The following is a 13,487-nucleotide window of genomic DNA, read 5'->3' on the forward strand; positions in this document are numbered from 1 at the left end:
TGGCAGCAGCGCCACAGCAGTAGTGGGATTTCTACCCGAGGCGGACTCTGCTTGGCAATTCCCACGGCCAGGTGGAGGTAAATATTTGGACGGCTCCGGGTGTGTTCTTCACATAGCTGGTTCCTGACTGAGCTCAAGAGGCGTGTGCTTATGTTCCTAAGTTGATAACGAAGCAGCATTCATTTATTTCTTTCCAATGTTCATTTTAAGCATTTACCATGACAGTGGGAAAAATATTTTAATGGTTGGCTCCGGGTAGGTTTTTAATGCATTGTTGATAAGAGCCAGCTCATTTCAGCATGAAACAGGCAAGTGCTTGGGTCTCTGGCGAAAGTGGGAGCACCGCAGCATTCACGGAGTTTATTTTTCAGCTGACTTAGGTCACTATCCCGTGGCTTCCCTGTTTTCAGGGTTCTATGCGTCAAGAATGTTTCAACAGCTTTTGCCACTGTTGCGGTGATATACCTTGTGTGTTTTCCCACTCTCTCTGCTTGAAAAGACTTAACTACTTTAATTGCGACTGTACTGTTATGCCTCACGGTGCTTAAGAAAGAGATTCTGCCCTTTGCTCAGCCGCCCAATCTCGGTTTTTTGCCGTTATGGATCGGCAGAAGGCAAATTGCTGCACAGTGATGTCAGCGGCATGAGAGTACCCTATGTTTCATACGGGTATCTTCTTGTCTCTCTCGGTGTCCCTGAAGGCTGAGTCTATGTAGGTTTAGAGGTTTTCTTATTCTTTGTACCTCTTTGCAGCGCTGCGTGTGTCTGGTAGCACTATAGAATTGTTTCCTGAACTGTCTTTACTATTTCTAGTGTGACAGGGAATGCAAGTTTCAAAGCTTCTCGCACAGATTTCTCAGGTCGCCATCTTCTCATGGCACTTGCTAGACAGTCCCTCAAACTGGCAGGAAGAGCTGTGTGGCTCCTTCTAACCAGGGACAAGTTACCTATTCTCCCACACCCACAAAGTAGCAAATGCTATGTGGCTGATGGAATCATCCCTGAAGCTCTCTTTAGGGATGTGAGCTTTATCTGATAACAATTAGGGTGCAGATTGTTTCCCATGGGGTGGTCAATGCAGCTTCTAGATTACATCTAATACATCTTCACTTTAAAGGCAATAAGTTTTTGACTAACATTACATGGAGTTAGCACTGCTTTCAGAAATCTAACATACTCCATCTTACATCGCAAAGCTGGATTTTTTCTGGGAAAGTTCCTTTCTTCCAGAATTTACAGCTCTTGTCCAGCTATTCCCTGACTGTCTGCTTTTCATTCTGAAGGGGTCTTCACTTCCTCTGGTAACTCTTTATGCTTTCTCATGAGGCAGGAGACACTATGATGTCAGGTCAGGGTACTTTGGGCATTTCTCAGGATGCTTACAACTTTGAATCTTCCTCCCATTTCAGATTCTTTCTTGGAGTGACTATGTATTGAGCTTCCAAAAGTTACGTTCATGCAAGATCCCTTTTAAGTGTTACTGGTACTCGGGGCAGTAGGTTTAGTTCTTCCGGAACTAAGGGAAGTTATTCCATTTACTTCATAGTGCCTAAGACGGGGGCTGGATCTCATTCTGGTAAATTAGTTCCTCAGAGTTAGACATTTTCGTAGAAAAACTGTGAGAATATTTACAATTTCTCTATGGACACAGAATTTGCACTATCTTCGCTTAGCTCTTATCGAGCAGCACTATCAGTTTTGGCAGATGCCATTTCACCTAGCCATGGCTCCATGAACATTTTTGAAAATGAAGGCAGTAGTGGTATTTTGGCGCAAACAAGAGATTCAGATACTTTCTTTCTTAGACGACTGCTTGATTCGGATGTCTTCCAGCCAGGTCAATTTGTCAGACACAAACGGGTGATTTCTTTTATTTGAACTTCTTTTCTTCAATTCTTTAGATGTGAATCTTCCAATTTCCAAAGAGCTCTTTTCTCCTGTACTAATTATTGGAATATCAGGGGATGTTGTTGATGTAGGAGAGGAATGTGTTTCTTCCCAGAGACTGGGGCGACAGGTTACAGTCTTAGGTTTGCCTTCTTCAGTCACCAAGAACATGAGTATGGGATTCTGTATAGGTTCTAGGATCTATGGTGGTGACTCCACTGGGAACTTCGGCTTGCTTTCACATGAGAATGCTACAGCAGTCACTTTTGTTCCAGTGGTTCCCGGTATCTCAAGGTTCCAATTGTAGTATCTAAGTAGGCTCCTCAAGCATCGCTCAATATAATTTGGTGGCACAGTGAGATTAATCTTTTGAAAGGCATGCCTCGGTCTTTGCTGGGCTGGCTCAAAGTCACCAGACATCCCAGGCTGTCGAGTTGGGGGCTCAGTGCCTTCAATCCTCAGCGCAAGGAGTCTGGTATTAAGAGGAGACTCAGTACTCGTTCATTCTTCTGGACTGAAGCATGGTCAGGTTACCGTTTCAGGAGTTTCAGACCATTCTTCCAGAATGATGATAAAGGTCTTTTAGGATAGTGTTACGACAGTGGTATTTCTCTACAGCCAGGAAAGTACGTGATGTACTCAGTTGGCGAGTAAAGTAATGGTTCTACTTCAATGGGTGGAATCTCATCTTCCTCTTCTGTCAGCGCATCATTTTACAGGACAGGAAAAGGGTTTAGATAGACTCTCACCACAAAATCTGAGCATGGACCATCTATTGTATGTTAAAATGTACAGTGCTGTGTTCGCCTTTCAGCGCTTTAGAAATAATAAATAGTAGTAGTAGTAAAATCTACATCCTGGAAATTGGGAACTATTTGCTCAGGCGTTCCAGCTCTTTGTATAAAGGTGAGATCTAGAACTAGACCTCATGGCCTCGTCTTGAAATTCAAAGCTTCCTAGCTTCTTCAGCAGATGCAGGGAGTGGCAGTTAGAGGGGGTAGCAGTGTTGCTTCTTTCTCGCCTCTGGTTTCTCTTTTTAAGTGTTTTCCCCTGGCTGATGATTGGATGGATTTTCCATATCAAGCTCACTTTCAGGGCACAGTAATTAGAGAATCTTCGGATTGGCTGCGCCATCCTTGCTATGCAGAGTCTTTCGATGGCCGAACTGTTGAGATTCCTGGTATCTCCGGCTTCACCTAGGGTCTGATTAACATGGATATTCGTCCTATTTTGGTATAACGACCTAGCTTTTGAAAAGTCATGGCTGATGTGTAAGGTTTATGCGAAGCAGGTTATTTCTTCTCTTCTCCAAGCGATACAGAGTTCTTCACCTGTGGCTTATGCTTCTGTTTGGAGGATTTTCCTTTCTTGGGTACTTCTCAACACTGACACCCATCCAGAGTTCTATGATTTATATTCTTTCATTTTTGGCACAAGCGTATTGCCAAGGGCTTAACGTTCAATTCCCTTTAGCTTCAAGTGGCAATCTTAGCTTGTTACAAGGGCTAGGTATCTCGCTCTTCGCTTACTTCTCAGCTTCATGTAGTTCAGTTCCTAAAAGGAGTACAGTATATTCGTACACCTCTTAAGAAGCCCTGTCCGGAGTACAGTCTTAAGGTACTTCTTCACAGTTTACAGAAGGCTTTGTTTCAACCTTGTCTTTTGAGACTCTAAAAGGCTGTGACGTTGAACACGGTGTTTCTTGTGGCCATGGCTTCAGCTCGGCGGTTTTCTGAGTTGCAGGCCTTGTACGACAGGGATTCTTATTTCTGATTTACAAATTCTGGGGTGTCAGTTCGGACAGTAAAACAATTTCTTTCTAAGGTGGTGTCATCCTTTCTTTTATGCCGCTCTCACTTTTCCTTCCTTCTTCCTGGGAGGAGAAATGGGGAGGCGAGCTTTTCATCACTGCATTTTTTAAAAGTGTGTAGCATTTTCCGCAATCTGTAGATTTCTAATGACTTTTAGTCATTTAGATCACCTCTTTCTCAAGGAATGCGACAAACGTATGGCAGCGTCCAAAGCCTCCATCGCTCGAAGGGTCCAGGAGAATATTCTTTATGCTTACTTGGCGGTAGAACTTCATGACCATTCAGTCAGAGCAATGGAGGCTATTTGGACTCAGCCGCAGGTTTTTTCCTTGGAGGAGTTTTGTCATGCGACTACTTAGTCTTCCAAGAATACTTTATCTCAGCATTACCGGTTGGATGTGGGGGCGCATGCGGAGGCAGCGATTAGTGCTTCGGTTGTTGCAGAGGCAGCGTTTGCTTCCCACCCAGATTGAGGATTGCTTTGCTACATCCCATTGGTCTCTGGATTCATCTGCTGCTGTTGCTAAGGAAGGAAAAATTATGTTCTTACCTGTTAATTTTCTTTCCTTTAGACACAGCAGATGAACCCAGAGCCCCACCCTTTCTGGATATTGACTGTCAGTTTTTTCTTTTGCAACTTTCAAAGTCTTATTATTGATAGTTGTTTTCTGTATTATTACCTTTTGAAATTTGTTATGGGAAAGAAGTTTTTTTTACATGCTAAGCATATTGATGGTTATGGATGCTTGGGCAAGGAGCAATACTGAAGATGCAGGAGGTGTACCAGCCAATAGGACCACCTGTTAATCAGTTTCTCTATCTCCACCTGCTGGTAGATGTGTGCTATCCCATTGATCTCTGGATTCATCTGCTGCGTCTAAAGGAAAGAAAATTAACAGGTAAGAACATAATTTTTCCTTCTTTACCATCATCAACAGGTCTGTAAGTAAGCAAAATTCAATATCTACTTTTGAGGATTATGGCACACATCTTATGCCTTTTCAATAGTAGTTAAAAGTGAATTACATTCAGGTACAGAAGGTGTAGTCTAGAACTGCATCTTGCTGCTCCACGAAAACAAGTGGTATAAGTGGTGGACCAATCGCCCTGGCAATTTGTTAATTTTTAACATATTCATAAGCAATACTGTGGAAGGACTAGAAGGGAAGATCTGTCTTTATGTGGATTACATGGAAGTCAGATTAACTATTAGAATTAACTATTAATTGCCATACTCTAGTAGACCATAACTTATGCTTCACTAGGTTAATACTAAAAACACAAGGTCATGCATTTTAGTTACAAAACCTTAAGGAAGTGGTACAGTATAGGGGTGGAATCCTTCTGTATATTCTTCTTCTAAAGGTAATTGTAGCTGATGATTCTACAGTAAAATAGTGAAATGAGTAAGATGATGGCAAAAGCCAGGTGGTTAGTTTCAAGTTTCCTTCAAGTTTATTAGGATTTTATATACCGCCTATCAAGGTTATCTAAGCGGTTTTTACAATCAGGTACTCAAGCATTTTCCCTATCTGTCCCAGTAGGCTCACAATCTATCTAACGTAGGGAAAATAATGCCTCTCTCTGGGTCTTGGGCAAGACCCCACCAGGAGTACAGGTTACAGTTATGAGGACTGTACCGCACCTCCAAAAAGGATAAAACCTGAATCAAGTTAAACAAAAATCTTCATCATAAAACATAAAGGAGAAAGTCTTAAAGACTGAAACATGTAAACGCTAAAGGTAAAATATGAAAGATGTTTAAATACGTCAAGGTTTAAATTCATAGAAAAGGCATCTCTGGAAGAAGGTATCATAGGATGAGGATGAAAGGGGACAGACCCAGGAACAATATAAAAGGAAAGACAATTTATAGAAAGAGTGGTGGATGCATAGACCTAGTAGAGAAGACGAAGTCAGTATCAGAATTCAAACAGCAAGAGAAAAGCACAGAGGATCTCTGAAGGATAGGAGGGAATCGCTTACTATTGTTTACCAAACTATCAATTCTCTTTCAGGGCTACAGCGGAGGATAAACTTTCCTGATTCTATAATACATCATTAGAACTACATGTGACTGTCTCTGAGAAAATATAAGTAAAGTCACCGGAAACAGCCTCTCCTAAAGAATTTAATAAAAACCTTTTTGAGTTCATTTTTATTATAGATACAAAAACATGATGGCAGATGAATAGCCCATCCAGTCTGTCCATCCGCAGTATCCACTAGCTACTCCTCTCCCTAAAGAGATCCCATGTGCCTGTTCCATGTTTTCTTGAATTCAGACACAGTTTTTGTCTCCACCACTTCTACCGGGAGACTATTCCACATATTTACTACCCTTTCTTTAAAAAAGCATTTCCTTAGATTACTCCTGAGCCTTTCACCTCTTCATTCTATGCCCTCTCATTTTAGAGCTTCCTTTCAAATGAAAGATTCTCCTCTTGCACATTTATGCCATGTACTGTAGGTATTTAAACGTCTTTCATATCTCCCCCTCTCCCCCCAAAGTATACATACTATAGCTTAAAAAACAAACTAAGTATTTATCTTCATAATTCAATTTGATTTGGACCTAAGACATGAAAATCAGACACTCAAGATTTTGATCTGTGACTTTAGTCATGTTTTCTCAGTCACATATGTATCACAATTAAAATCAATGCCAAACATCTTGTTTTTCTCTTTTCTATTGCTCCCTTCTCTTTCTGCCAGTCAATGGGAATCCTGTTACTAAGCTCTTGTCAATCTTTCCATTCACGAGCCTAATCAATATCCAAGCGACCGAAATGCAAGGGACCTGGGGAGAGGAAGAAGCGATATGGATTGCTCTGAAAAGAGAAGATGGAACTTCTATCTACGTGGGTGTAGTCTACAGACCTCCGACTCAATCGCAGCAAATTGATAAGGATCTGATTGTGGATATCCAAAAGTTTGGAAGGAAAGAGGAGGTTCTGCTGTTGGGAGATTTCAACCTGCCAGATGCGGACTGGAATGTTCCGTCTGCGGAATCGGAAAGAAGTAGGGAGATTGTGGATGCCTTTCAAGAGGCTCTGCTCAGACAAATGGTGACGGAACCCACAAGGGAAAAAGCGATATTGGATCTGGTCCTCACAAATGGAGAGAGTATCTCTAATGTTCGAGTGGGTGCTCACCTGGGTAGTAGCGATCATCAAACGGTTTGGTTTGATATAACGGCTAAAGTGGAGAGCGGCCGCACGATACTTAAAGTCCTAGATTTCAAACGTACGGACTTTAATGCAATGGGAAAGTACCTGAAGAAAGAGCTGTTAGGATGGGAGGACATAAGAGAAGTGGAAAGAAAGTGGTCTAAGCTGAAAGGAGCGATAAAAATGGCTACGGACCTTTATGTGAAGAAAATCAATAAAAACAAGAGAAAAAGGAAGCCGATATGGTTCTCCAACCTAGTGGCTGAGAAAATAAAGGCGAAAGAGTTGGCGTTCATGAAATATAAAAAAACCCAAGAAGAGGAGAGCAGAAAGGACTACAGGGTGAAACTGAAAGAAGCCAAGAGAGAGATACGTTTGGCGAAGGCACAGGTGGAAGAACAAATGGCTAAAAATGTAAAAAAGGGAGATAAAAATTTTTTCAGATATATTAGTGAAAGGAGGAAGATAAAAAATGGAATTGCTAGGCTAAAAGATGCTGGGAACAAATATGTGGAGAGTGATGAGGAGAAAGCAAATGTGCTAAACAAATACTTCTGTTCTGTGTTCACAGAAGAAAATCCTGGAGAAGGACCGAGATTGTCTGGCAAAGTTACACGAGAAAATGGAGTAGATTCTGCGCCGTTCACGGAGGAGGGTGTTTATGAGCAACTTGAAAAACTGAAGGTGGACAAAGCTATGGGACCAGACGGGATCCATCCCAGGATACTAAGGGAGCTCAGAGAGGTTCTGGCGAGTCCTATTAAAGACTTGTTCAACAAATCTCTGGAGACGGGAGTGATTCCTGGGGATTGGAGGAGAGCGGATGTGGTCCCTATTCATAAAAGTGGTCACAGGGATGAAGCAGGAAACTACAGGCCGGTGAGCCTCACTTCAGTTGTTGGAAAAATAATGGAAGTGTTGCTGAAAGAAAGGATAGTGTATTTCCTTGAATCTAATGGGTTACAGGATCCGAGGCAACATGGCTTTACAAAAGGTAAATCGTGCCAAACGAACCTGATTGAATTTTTTGATTGGGTGACCAGAGAGCTGGATCGAGGACATATGCTAGATGTAATTTACTTGGATTTCAGCAAAGCCTTTGATACAGTTCCTCATAGGAGGCTGTTGAACAAACTTGAAGGGCTGAAGTTAGGACCCAAAGTGGTGAACTGGGTCAGAAACTGGCTGTCGGACAGACGCCAGAGGGTGGTGGTTAATGGAAGTCGCTCGAAGGAAGGAAAGGTGACTAGTGGAGTTCCTCAGGGTTCGGTGCTGGGGCCAATCCTGTTCAATATGTATGTGAGTGACATTGCTGAAGGGTTAGAAGGAAAAGTGTGCCTTTTTGCAGATGATACCAAGATTTGTAACAGAGTAAACACCGAAGAGGGAGTGGAGAATATGAAAAAGGATCTGCAAAAGTTAGAGGAATGGTCTAATGCCTGGCAACTAAAATTCAATGCAAAGAAATGCAGAGTAATGCATTTGGGGATTAATAATAGGAAGGAACCGTATATGCTGGGAGGAGAGAAGCTGATATGCACGGACGGGGAGAGGGACCTTGGGGTGATAGTGTCCGAAGATCTAAAGGCGAAAAAACAGTGTGACAAGGCAGTGGCTGCTGCCAGAAGGATTCTGGGCTGTATAAAGAGAGGCGTAGTCAGTAGAAGGAAGAAGGTGTTGAAGCCCCTGTACAGGTCATTGGTGAGGCCCCACTTGGAGTATTGTGTTCAGTTTTGGAGACCGTATCTGGCGAAAGACGTAAGAAGACTTGAGGCGGTCCAGAGGAGGGCGACGAAAATGATAGGAGGCTTGCGCCAGAAGACGTATGAGGAGAGACTGGAAGCCCTGAATATGTATACCCTAGAGGAAAGGAGAGACAGGGGAGATATGATTCAGACGTTCAAATACTTAAAGGGTATTAACGTAGAACAAAATCTTTTCCAGAGAAAGGAAAATGGTAAAACCAGAGGACATAATTTGAGGTTGAGGGGTGGTAGATTCAGGGGTAATGTTAGGAAATTCTACTTTACGGAGAGGGTGGTGGATGCCTGGAATGCGCTCCCGAGAGAGGTGGTGGAGAGTAAAACTGTGACTGAGTTCAAAGAAGCGTGGGATGAACACAGAAGATTTAGAATCAGAAAATAATATTAAATATTGAACTAGGCCAGTTACTGCGCAGACTTGTACGGTCTGTGTCTGTGTATGGCCGTTTGGTGGAGGATGGGCAGGGGAGGGCTTCAATGGCTGGGAGGGTGTAGATGGGCTGGAGTAAGTCTTAACAGAGATTTCGGCAGTTGGAACCCAAGCACAGTACCGGGTAAAGCTTTGGATTCTTGCCCAGAAATAGCTAAGAAGAAAAAATTTAAAAAAAAAAAAATTTAAATTGAATCAGGTTGGGCAGACTGGATGGACCATCCGGGTCTTTATCTGCCGTCATCTACTATGTTACTATGTTATCTTTTGATCTCAGGTATCTTTAACCTTCATGAAAAGTTCTCAGCCCAACCAACCAACTTCCTAAATTCAGAGTGTTATTTTGCTACTGTGACTGAAAATAAATAGTTATCTTATTTTGTTATGTGCCAATTTGCAGAAACGAAATTCTATGTTCCGATATTGTTTCAAGTCACTGAATGAACTATATACATGTCATTTTCTTCTTGATTGGGCTGAGAACTTTTTAGCATCCCCTTGTAAATGTTCCTGCTGACCTCCGGGCAATTAAATTTCTTGTCTCTTTTTTGAGCTTTCATTAAAGCAGTGGATCTCATTTCTAACCCATCAGACTGGCCATACTCTTGACTTGGTAACATCTCTGCAAACCTCATCTAATCTACCTCTTCTCTTTTAAGTTATCTGCTACTATGGACTGACTACTTTTTAATACAATTTTCAATTTCTATCATAGGATTATCCACAAAGCAGGCAACTCTGCCTGCCCGGTTCAAGTGGTCTCGTGCCAACGACCCTTCTCTCTAGCCCTCTCTCACCTTTTTTCCTTCTGATTTTGTGATGCTATTCTTAGCAGAATAAGCCTCTGTCTGGGTCTCTATTCTAAGGCTCGCAACACCATTGCTTCTATAGTTTCAACAAAAAGCCAGTCTAGTTCCCAGGCAGCCAGGGTATTACAGCAAACTGAGTCTTTTAAAACGTCAGTATCGTCAGGCTGAAAGACAGAGGAAAAGTAATTCTCCTACTGACTGGGTACTCTGCAATGAAAGGCACCGTACTTATAACTCTTTGGAAAAAAGGCCCAAGCGTCAGTACTATTTTTCTATAGTACTTAAGTCCTTGAACCCAGCTAAAGAAATCCACTCTATTTTTTGTTCCTCAATTTGGAATTTGAACTTAGCATATGACTCACATACTGCTCCTTCTGCTGATCACCTGGCCAATTTCTTTAGTGATAAGATCCTCTCACATTGCAATGTTCGCTAGCACCTCTCAGCAAAATCCTCACTCTTCCCGTCTCATTAATGGGTCTCTCTTCATCCTGGCCTACCTTTCAATCACAGTCTAACATGATGGTTCTCCTAAGTCACATGGCCTGTACAGTTCACGTGACTCCTTTTGCCAGACTTCACCTCAGAATTCCTCAGTGAACCCTGGCATCTCAGTGGGCGGCTTGCGACACACTCTCTCAACACATCACAGTGACTCTCCATTGGTGAATGCTCCGAGAAAGAGGAGGACTAACGACATGCTTCTTGGGCAGCTTGATAACCACTGCTGGTACCTGACCAGAGAGAGGCAGTGAGGCAAGCAGCTACTCAGGAGAAGACTTAGCAGACTTAGCAGATTTACCCGAGGACTCACCAAACGAGGAGGGTTTGATTAAGGTCGAGGCAGAAGGCGAAATCCTTATAAGAAGCTTGACCGGATTCGAGGTCGAGACCGGGGTAAGTGGATCCATGCCGCCAAAGAGTTTCTCCACCTGAACTTGACGTTTGATGGCTCGAGGTTGAAGGGTAGCACAGTGGGCACATGACTCCGGACGATGGTCAGGTCCCAACAATGAACACAACACCTGTGTGGGTCAGTGAGGGAGATCGTGCGCTGGCAACGGCTACACTTTTTGAAGCCTGTGACCGGCCGGGACATAAACGGAAAAATGGCCTCAGTGGAATCGAAGCACGCAGGTTGAGACTGTGAGGTAGGCCCCGCCGTGACACAAAGGAAAAATAAAATTAAGTTTTTTGGTGGGGTTTTTATAAAATGAAAACGCGTAAAGAAACAAAGTGACCCTGTAAAAAAAAAAAAAAACCTATGAGCCGCGGTGAGAGAAGGCACGAAGTAAAACCGAATAGCGTCGAAATAGGACTTCTCGGCTCTGCGAAAAACTGAGAACTGAGGAGCCGCGTGCCCTGTGGCAGGCAGTAAGGCACTCACACATGCACGGTCCGGCAGTTGCAAACTTTCTAAAGTTCTTCAAGCAAGTCTGCTTGCGAAGCTGTCCGCATCCGGGCTCCGTGGATGACGTCACCCACATTGAGAATAGGCTGCAGCCTAGGAGTAACCTTAGACAGCCACCTGTCCCTGTGCACCCGCATATCTCAAGTAGTTTCCACCTCCTTCTAATACCTCCGCCAACTGAAATGGATCAAACCCTACATCTCCAAACCAGACTCCTCTACGCCTATGTTCTCTCCAGGATGGATTACTGCAACTTCCTATTTAACTGAGTGGCCAAAAAAAGATCTCAAACACCTCCAGCGTGTACAAAACGCAGCAATCCGCCTCCTACACAGCCTCAACTACCACGACCCCATCTCTCCAGCCTTCCGCGCAGAGCACTGATTTCCGATCAATCAACGCTGCGCATTCAAGGCCCTGGTAATAGTGCATAAAAGAATTTACGCCACCACCCCAGCCTACAGCCGCCTCCTCCACTCTGAAATGGAGAAATGCCTATGCATCCCCCCAGGAAGGTCTCTCCCTTCAGAAACTGCCCGCAAACACTCCTACAGCCACTTCATCCCCCAACTCTGGAACCAACTCCCCCAGCAAATCAGATTACAGAACTCATTGATGACCTTCAGGAAAGCTGTAAAGACCCTCCTCTTCAACTAAAATTCCAACTGCAATCAACCCCCATCGCCCCCTAAAATTCCCCCTTCCTCCTGCAACTACTTCTCCATTCTTAACCTATACTTAGTTTGCTGTTTAATCTTTGTATTGTCCAAATGTATTCTACTGTGAATGTTCGCTTATAACCCGTTCTAAGCTACTGGGAGGACGGGACAGAAATCAAATTAAATAAAATAAATAACGAGTTACTAGCATACATAAGTAATAAAAGGTTAGCAACAAGGTTACAATTTGACATACATAATAGTGGTTGGCGACATGGTGGGCATAATCTTCATAAAGTAGTGGGACATAGTCATGCTCTGAGAGGGCTAGATGTTTGCTTAGCAGGAAGTCTGCTTGGATAGCGACTAGATAGGCTCAGTCCTCATATATAGTAGTGAGATATGTTTTCTCATGCTGTATATAGAAACTATCAGAATTGAAAGCAACATATAGCAACAAAAGATTAATCTTGAAGTATATAGGAATTAGGATATATTTTAGGAACCAAGTACAGTAGAATGGCAATTGATAAGGCACTCTATGTATGGCAACAATAAAATACATTCGATGCACAGCATGAATAATCGAACATTTGCTTTGGACTAAGTATAGTAATAACACAATTGTTAAGGCTATCTTAGTGTGGATACATGAAGCTGAGAGGCATGTCCATGCATTATTATATTCTAAAAACGAAAATATGCACTGTGATTTAATTGCAGCTATAATTCAAGTGGTAGGTCATTTTCAACAATGTGAGCACAATGAATTCCAGAGTTTAATTACACGTTGTGTGAAGCAATATTTTCTCTAGTCTCTTAAATCTACTAGTTATTAGCTTCATTGCATGCCCCCTAGTCCTAGTATTTTTAGAAAGAATAAACAAGTGATTCAAATATACCCTTTCTTCTCTACTGGGTATTTTATAGACCTTTATCATATCATTCCTGAGCTGTCTCTTCTCCAAGCTTTAGAGCCGTAGCCACTTTAGCCATTCCTCATAGGGAAATCGTCCCATCCCTTTTATCATTTTTGTCACCCTTCTCTGTATCTTTTCTAATTCCACTATATCTCTTTTGAAATATGGTGACCAGAATTGCACATAGTATTTCAGGTGCAGCTATACCAGGGGTGGGCAAACCTTTTGACTCGTAGGTCACAATGTGTTCTTAAATTTGACAGAGGGGCCAGACCAAGAGCGGATGGAGTGTTTGTGTGAACTAATATAAATTAAATGTAAACGTCATAACATAAAATGTATTGGTCTTTAAAAGGCAACAAAGCATGAAAACGTAAGGCTTATTGTACAAAACGAATGTACATACCGTATTTTCGCGGATATAACGCGCGCGTTATACGCGTTTTTACCTACCGCGCATACCCCTCGCGCGTTATATGCCTGAGCGCGGTATACAAAAGTTTTTAAACATAGTTCCCACCCCGCCCGACGCCCGATTCACCCCCCCAGCAGGACCGCTCGCACCCCCACCCCGAACGACCGCTCGCACGCGCTCCCACCCGCACCCACGATCGGAGCAAGAGGGAG

At 42.9% G+C, this 13,487-nt stretch overlaps 1 protein-coding gene across 1 annotated transcript in view; it reads right to left on the bottom strand.

The window, feature by feature from the left end:
* Positions 1-13,487, bottom strand: part of NDUFV3 (NADH:ubiquinone oxidoreductase subunit V3) — a 103,927-nt gene that overhangs the window by 1,039 nt on the left and 89,401 nt on the right. The gene's annotated exons all lie outside the window — the stretch shown is intronic.

Source organism: Geotrypetes seraphini, chromosome 4 (assembly GCF_902459505.1).
Source record: "Geotrypetes seraphini chromosome 4, aGeoSer1.1, whole genome shotgun sequence".
NCBI lineage: Eukaryota > Metazoa > Chordata > Amphibia > Gymnophiona > Dermophiidae > Geotrypetes > Geotrypetes seraphini.